The following is an 8,082-nucleotide window of genomic DNA, read 5'->3' on the forward strand; positions in this document are numbered from 1 at the left end:
CAGTTCCCCTTCCTTGGGGCTTTATTTCCCTTCCATTATTCCTAACTTTTCAGGAAAACAAAAACAAAAACAAAACAAACAAACAAAAACACATGCCTCAGAGGCATTGGATTAGAGGTATTAGAGGACTAAAGCATTGGAGGCCAAGCTTATGCGTAGACTGAAGCCGAATCAGGACAGAAGAAGAGTGAAGTGGAGAGAGGCCATAAAGAGGATGGCAGGAGGTGGGGCAATCAGTGTGAAATGGGGAACGGAGGCCATCCAGCGCAGATAAAGCAAAAGTAGAGAAAAGGAAGGTGACAAGCAGCCTACAGGATCCTTGAAGCACCACCACCGCCACCAGGACTCTGGAAATTCTTAGAATTATAAGAAGAATCCTAAATTCCCCGAAATGATGTGGCGTGGAGTCCGCCCCTCCCCGTCCCGGGAAGAATGGATGACATTGGGCTGCACTGGATTTGGGAATATTTAGGCTATAGACAACCTCTTTGTCCCTCGAACGGTACTGCAGAATCACGTTTCTGAATCTTCCCTGCTCTTTAAAGATCAGTTCCAACCTATCGCTCATCATAAAGATTTCCTTGTCCTTCCAGTTGACATTGATCTCTCCCTTCTTTGAACTCCAAGAAGCTCCTGGAGGATAAACCGTCCAATCTAGGATTTGCTCTAATTTTGCATTGAAAATTAACTGCTTTGTATATGGCAGTGATTCCTCCCAGACTGAAACAGAGAACTTGTCTCGATCTCATTTTCCTTCTACAAATTGTCTAGCACCATACCCAGCACACGGTGAGTGCATCGAATCTACTTGCTCGTGCAGTTATCCATCTAGCATTTTCACAGAATGCACAAAACACTTTACAAAACTGATTTAGATACTTTCTACAATCTTTAATCCCACAAAGGATTTGAGATATATTTTTGCCTACATGTGCCAACCTCTCTCTTGCTCTCTTTCTGTCTCTCTCTGTCTCTCTGTCTCTCTCTCTCTCTCTCTCTCTCTCTCTCTCTCTCTCTCTCTCTCTCTTTCTTTCTCTCTGCAAAATAGATTTATGACATCCAGGATGATTTGAACATAAAGAGCATAGATATGGGACACATGTCCTGATGGCAGATCTGCCAACATTTTGAAGTTGAGCGCAAGGGAAACATCGAAACAGAATCTTTTCTCTATGCAAAGTGTGCTTGGGTTTTGCATAATGCATTGTGCTTCAGGTGCCAAGTTCCAGACACAAGGAGAATTAATGGAATAACATTCGTAAAGGGCTTTAGACTCCTCAGAGGAAGTTCCCCAGCCTCATTAAAGGTGGTATTATTCCAGTTATAGAGCTTAGTTAAAAACAACAAAATAATATTTTCCTGTCTTTATTGCTGATTTCTCCAGGCTTGGCAAAGCAAACTGTGCTCTGCATTCAGAGGCTCTAGCACCCTTGCGGATCATAGAGTTGCACTGTAGAATAGCCGCACCAGGGTACCTGAGTGTGAATTGTGGGGATATATAGCAGCATGCATTTTCTGCATATTTCTGTGTGTATTGCTCTTGTCACTGCATTTTTATTACCTGTAAATATGTTTATATTTCCTACTGAATTGTCAGTGTCCTGGGGGCAAGGCGCCTCACTGTCTTGTGCACTGATTTGTTCCCAGGGACTAACCCAATGCCTGCTGCATAGTAGGTGTGTCATAAATAATGAATGAATGCATGCACATTGAAGGCTGAGAGACAGAGAGACTGAAGGAATCCACAGAGACCAACCAATCTCTACATTCTGATGGGAAGATTCTGTGAACTTACAGGAAAGGTTTTCAGAATGTAAATTGAGAGCGCTCACCTCCCACTCTAAGCAATCTAAATTCACCACAATGCACTTATTTCAATGGTGGGCACCGAAGACCTTGATGATCTGGCTTCGGACTCTTTCTTTGGTCTTGTATTCTACCACCCTCCCCTCCCAGCCTTATTTTTCTCCAGCTACTATGATCTCCTCGCACTTCTCAGTCATCCCAAGCTCCCTCCCACCTCAGGACCTTTGTACTTGCCATGGCCTCTGTAGGGAGAGTGCTTCCCAAGATGTTCTTTCTCTTCATGGAGTCATTTGAACAGACTCCACAGAGAGACCTTCAGGGACCACTCGACCTAAAACACCTCCCTCTTCACTCTCTCCTTCACAAAGACAACATATTATTCTTCATAGTACTTGTCTCCATTCAACATTTATTATGTAGTTAGTTATTCATTTTAATGTGCTAATTCTGCCATTTACTACTACAATGTTTACTTCGTGATAGCAAAGGCATTTTTCAGTTTGTCACTGCTTCTCCATAACAGCACCTGCGTATTGTAGGTGTTTAACACATACTTTTGAGTGGGTGGATGGATAAATAAAGACATGAGTGAATTTTAACATGCACCTGTGGACATAACACTGGACAAGGCGTCAAAAGATCCTCTGATTTTAGGTCCGTCTTCTGTTAGTTCTAATCTAGGTCTCAGAGAATTTTTTCAGTTCTCTGAGTCCTAAGTCTATCATTCAGGAAATATGGTTAATACTGTCTACCATATATAGGTTGCAGAATTCTTTTGATTGTAGAATAATTATTTCTAATATTAACAACAGTAATAGCTAAAATGTATTGAGCACTTAATATGTGCCCAGCATTTTGTTTAGTGTTTACGTGAATGTTCTCATTCAATCCTTTCAAAACTTCTGTTATCTCCATTTAGCTTTTCTTTGTCTGTAGAAGAAAGACAAATAGAAGATAAATATGACAGGCTTCGCACGTGGTAAAACCCTTTATGAGTGACAGGTATTCTCATCAACGAAACTATCTTCCCAAGGTCAGCATCCATAGTGAAGTTCCGCTGAACTGGGCTTGTATAGCGGAGCCTTCATTCACACTGTGTATAGACACAAACTATATGCTTGCCACCAATGTAGTGTGTTCATTAATTTTTCACAACTGGCATTCTGAAGGGAGAAGTCTTTTGTAGCATTTGCCAATTTATGTGGTGTAAGTGCTCCCCTCGTGCTGACGACATGTCACCAACTCGAAGTCACTGAGCTCGTCATTGGCCATAGATGATGCCAATCATTTCTCCTCAGCCAGGAGGATGGCTGGAGGCCATCTCTGCACAGCCTTCTCGTGGCTACACTTCCCTACAGTCTTGTCTCCTCTTCTTTCTCCACAATGCACCCCAAGTGGTATTTCTAAATACAAAATCGGCTATTTGGTTTGAAACCTTAAAGAGCTTGCCACTCCTCTCATCCCCAAGTTACAGAACAGATTTCTTGCTATGTCTCGTCTTACAAGGCTCTACATGAGTTCCTCTTTGCCTCTTCTCTAGCTTTCACTCTTATTTCCAAGCATAATACTCTGTGTCCACCACTCTTCGTGAAGGATCAGTGGTACAAGCACCATGTACGGCCATGATTTCCTCTGAGCACAGTGCCTGATGCTTGTTGGATGAGTCTGTGCACTGAAGATGTTATGTTCTGAGGCTAAAGTCTTTGGCCCGTTTATACTATGTGACTGCACATTTGCCCAATGTAAGCACACATTTCCAACTTGAGGGGATTTAACTTGGCAGAGAGCATTACTGAAGTTGCTTTATGTATGCTGCATTATTATTCAATTGCATTCCTCCTGGTGGAAAGCTGGCAGGCAGCTTCTCTGTGACAGATGTGCTTGCTTTGGTTGAGTCACCACCACAAGGCGTATTATCAGTTTTACTAATGTTTGCTCTTTTACACTCTAACAGGTAGTGTGATTCATCCAGTCAGTGTGAGTCAGGAAACTGACACACACATAAATCTGTACTGCAAGATGGTATGCACACGCAATTTCATCCACGGGGCAAAACCTTGGAAAACATGACTAGGGCATGCATGGGTAATACATGCACATATAAAGGGTGATGAAATTAGCTTATGTATCCACGGGCACACACACACACTTGTTCTTGATCATTTGATTCCATAAGAGTCACAGATACACGGGATTGGGGTAGATCTTTTTATCACTTGTTGCTATATACTAGCTTGTCAATCTGTGCTAGATTCAGCCCATCTGAGTCAGCTAGAGGTAGTTTTCATATACAGATTCCTGGGTTCAGAACTTAAATATTCTTTCTTAGGAGAGATGGAGTAGAGCCTGAGACTCTGCAGTTTTTAAAAGCTCCAAAAGCTCCACAGCTGATTCTGATGGGCCACTAGACTTTAGAACCCCTGTTTTACACCATATATACCTAATATGGGCAGACTAACAGTGTGTCCATTTCACTTGCCAACTGTCAATTGGAAGTGTTTGCGGGAGTGTTTGGAAAGAATATGAGGAAGCATTGTGGAAAATGCCATTATTGATCAGCGATGCCTTTTATGAGCTTGCTAGGGAGAGTAGCAACACATAGGCCATGTAGTTGATGACTCCAATGCAGTACAACCATATAAGTTAAATCCCCTTTACAGTGATTTTAAATTGCAGCTTCTGAGTGCCTCCTGGGACATGACCAGGAAAAAGAGCGTTACAGTGCTCTAAGGGAAGCATATTCCATCTTCCCACGAGTCTTCGTCGTTCAAACGGGAGCTCGCTCTCTGAAGACTCCATTCAGATCAAAATTTTATTCCTTAGGACCAGGCAAAAGAGTCTGTACCGTCTGCCTGTGATGGCCCTTCAGCTGCGGTATGACTGTGATCATAATACCTCAGTTCACTTCTGCTCTACTTCAGGATAAACAATCCCATTCATTTTATGACAAGTCATTGACCTCTTCCCAATGGTGGTCATTTTCCTCTAGACATTCTTCAGTTTGATAAGGTCGCACTACATGTACTCGTCTGCTTCCCAGAAGTAGACATTATTCTCCAGCTCCGGTCTAAGCATCTTTTAAAAGATTAGTATTACCATCATAGTCAGTTTATTAATTAATTAATTAATGATTTAATTATTGCAGCCTTTTTGGCAGGTATATTGCATTGCTGACTCAAACTCTGCTTAGTTTTGAAAAAATTTGTTTTATTTTTTCCATTTGATTTTCTGTCAGTCCTTGTTTTACTTCTGCATTGGAGTATTATAGAATCAAAATATAAAACCTACATTTTCTTCTCTTTAAATTTCATCTTAGGTCATTCTATAAAGCTCAATGTTCAGTATGTTGATAAAGCTGTCAGAATTTAAAGTTAAGCAGATCTGAGTTTGAATTTTGACTTTGCTTCTAAATAATTGTATGACCAGGTAAAGTTCCTTAAAATCTTTTCACTTTATTCCTTAAATTTTTGTTAATCTCTAAATTGTGAAAAAAGCAATGCCCTCTAGGATTGTTGAGATACAGGATTCCCAAAGAAATATAATCTAGAGTATTATAAAGATTTAAGAAGTGGTAGTTAGTATGTTCCTGTTACCAATACATTTGCTGATTTTCAAAGGTTGCTATTAAAAGTAAACTTATGAAAATGTCTTCATTTACGCTGTTATTAATTCAGCAGTATGGCCAAAATTTATTAATTGGCTGTGCCAAATGCTGTGTTAGACAGGGAGTGCATTGGTGGATGGGTAGACAAAATTCCTCCCACCACAGAATTCACAGTCCAGTGGGGAAGGATATGGTGGAATAAATGTAATGAAGTGTGCTAAAGGCTAAGACAAAAGACATGGGGTCTCATGAGAGACTTGTATATATCCACCCAAGGCTTGTTAAAATAAAATATGTATTGGAGTAGGGTAGACCATTTCTCCTACCTCTGCCCTCCATATTTCCCTAAGTCTCAGATCTGGGAGGTTGATGTCTATATCCATGTTTGAAAGATACAAAAATCTGCTGTAGGGGAAATACTTATGGATTTCATGGATTGCAAACCCCTGAAGAAAAGTCTCCTTTTTTCTTCTTTGTATCTCTAGTGCAAAGCACAGCGACTGGCATGTAACAGGTCCTCAATAAATATTTGTTGAATGAATAAATACATCCAGCTATGTGTTTCAAGTTCATGAAAGCATGCAAATGGACATTCACTGACCTAACGGTTATTCTCAAAGGACCATACTGACGAAGAAAGTGAAGTGATTAACTGTCAGCCTTGTTCTCCTTGCCTGACCCATTCAATTCTACTTCTAGATCCTTCAGTCCCTTGTGACTAATAATTAAAGAGTGAACAGCTGAGATGTAACAGTTTCAATTTTATAGTCTGGAGCAGTTTTCACTCTGAATTTTTAAAATGAAATAAGAGAGAGAGAGAGAGAGAGGGAGGGAGGGAGGGAGGGAGGGAGGGAGAGAGAGAGAGAGAGTGTGTGTGTGTGTGTGTGTGTGTGTGTGTGTGTGTGTGTGTGTGTTTAATCAGACTCTCCATCAGGTTCTCCATTTGGGCAGTGGTGACAGATCCCCTCTGCAGGTCTCTTAGGCCATAACACCTTTCTGGTAAATGAGGCCATCACAGACAAAAAGCAGGGCATAAATGCTGTGCTGCCAACTGAACTGCGGTGAGGTACAATGAAAAGTAGTTTTGTTCATTACAGTCGGATCGTCCATCTGTCTAGGGTAGTTCTTTAGATCTCTCCATCACTGCACTTACTTGGCTGGCTCTGATGAAGAGGTGAGTAGATTAAATTCCTGGGCACTGACAAATATACAGCCTACCTTGTTTTTCCCCTGAGCTCACCACCTAGAATACCCCAGAGACTGAAAGAAACTAAGGGACTCAGAGCAGGACTGAAGGCCTGTGCCCTTACTAAGGGAGCTCACCTATGCATATTTAATTATTCCCAAGTTGACGGCTAGTTATTCAATGAGTATTGGCCTGTGTGGAGCAAAAAACAGTTTGTTCGGGATATGGCCAGTGCCCTTATAATTTCTGAACATCCAAAGTATGGCTTGTTCCAGTTATATCTAGGGATGTGATGGTGTGGCCATTAGCAGGCAAAGCATCTGAACTTGGGATTGGAGTGAGCTAATGTGGAAGGCAGTTAGTGAGGGAATAAACCCAGCTTTAGGAAGCAGGAGACAAGTATAACAAACATCTTATGTGGTCACTCCAGACAGTTCAATACCATCAATCAAGCAGTTCTTTCACACCACTGGGTGTCCTATAATTCAAATCAATTCTGACTCTACCCAGAGATAGCATCAGATCCCACAGATGAGGGCTCAGTTCTACAAGACTGCACCCCACCCCCGGCTTCAGACACCGATCTAGCGTCACCTGTGCTTCTGACCTATGGGCTATTGATCGGAGGTTCCAATGACTCCCACTTTGGTTGTGATTAATTAGCTAGAGTGGATCCCAGAACTCAGGGAAGCATTTTACTTACTAGATTAATAGTTTATTATAAAAAGATACAACTCAGGAACAGCCAGATAAAAAAGATGCACAGGGCAAGTGATGGAGAAAGGAGTGTGGAGTTTGCATCACTCTCCAGGTACAGCAGGCTCCCAGCACCTCCACCTATTCACCAACCACAAGTTCTCCAAAACCTTCCTTTTGGGTTTTCATGGAGGCTTCATTACATAGGCGTATTTGATTAAATCATTGGCCAGTGGTGATTGGTTCAACCTCCACCCCCTCTCCCCTCCTTGGAGGTCACCACGGTGGACCGAAATTTCAACTCTGACCACATGTTTCGTTCCCCTGGCAACCATGCCTTTATCCTCAGGTGCTTTCCAAAAGCTACCTCATTAACATAACTCAGGTGTGGTTAAAAGGGATGTCTTATAAATATCAAGACACCTTTATCACTCTTATCACTTAGGAAATTTTAAGGGCTTTAGGATCTCTGTTCCAGGTACAAAGATCAAATATACCGGAGGTGCCAAAAAAATGTATACAAGTAGACACTTTGGTCAGCGTTGCTCAAGCAGTAGTTCACAGTAATCAGAAGAGTCTGGACGCTGATGGTCACCACTTTGAGCACCTCTTCTACGTAATTGCAGAAGTCAAACGTGACTTGTATTTATCTTTTGTTATCAGTATATATTGAGTATTACAATTTTAAGACTTTTTTTTCTTTCTTAAAATATGTGTACGTTTTTGGGGGGCACCCTCTGTATATTTCTTATTATAAATCATAACATCACAGCCACCAAACACAATTGTG

The sequence above is a fragment of the Rhinolophus ferrumequinum genome, chromosome 12 (assembly GCF_004115265.2).
Source record: "Rhinolophus ferrumequinum isolate MPI-CBG mRhiFer1 chromosome 12, mRhiFer1_v1.p, whole genome shotgun sequence".
Lineage (NCBI taxonomy): Eukaryota > Metazoa > Chordata > Mammalia > Chiroptera > Rhinolophidae > Rhinolophus > Rhinolophus ferrumequinum.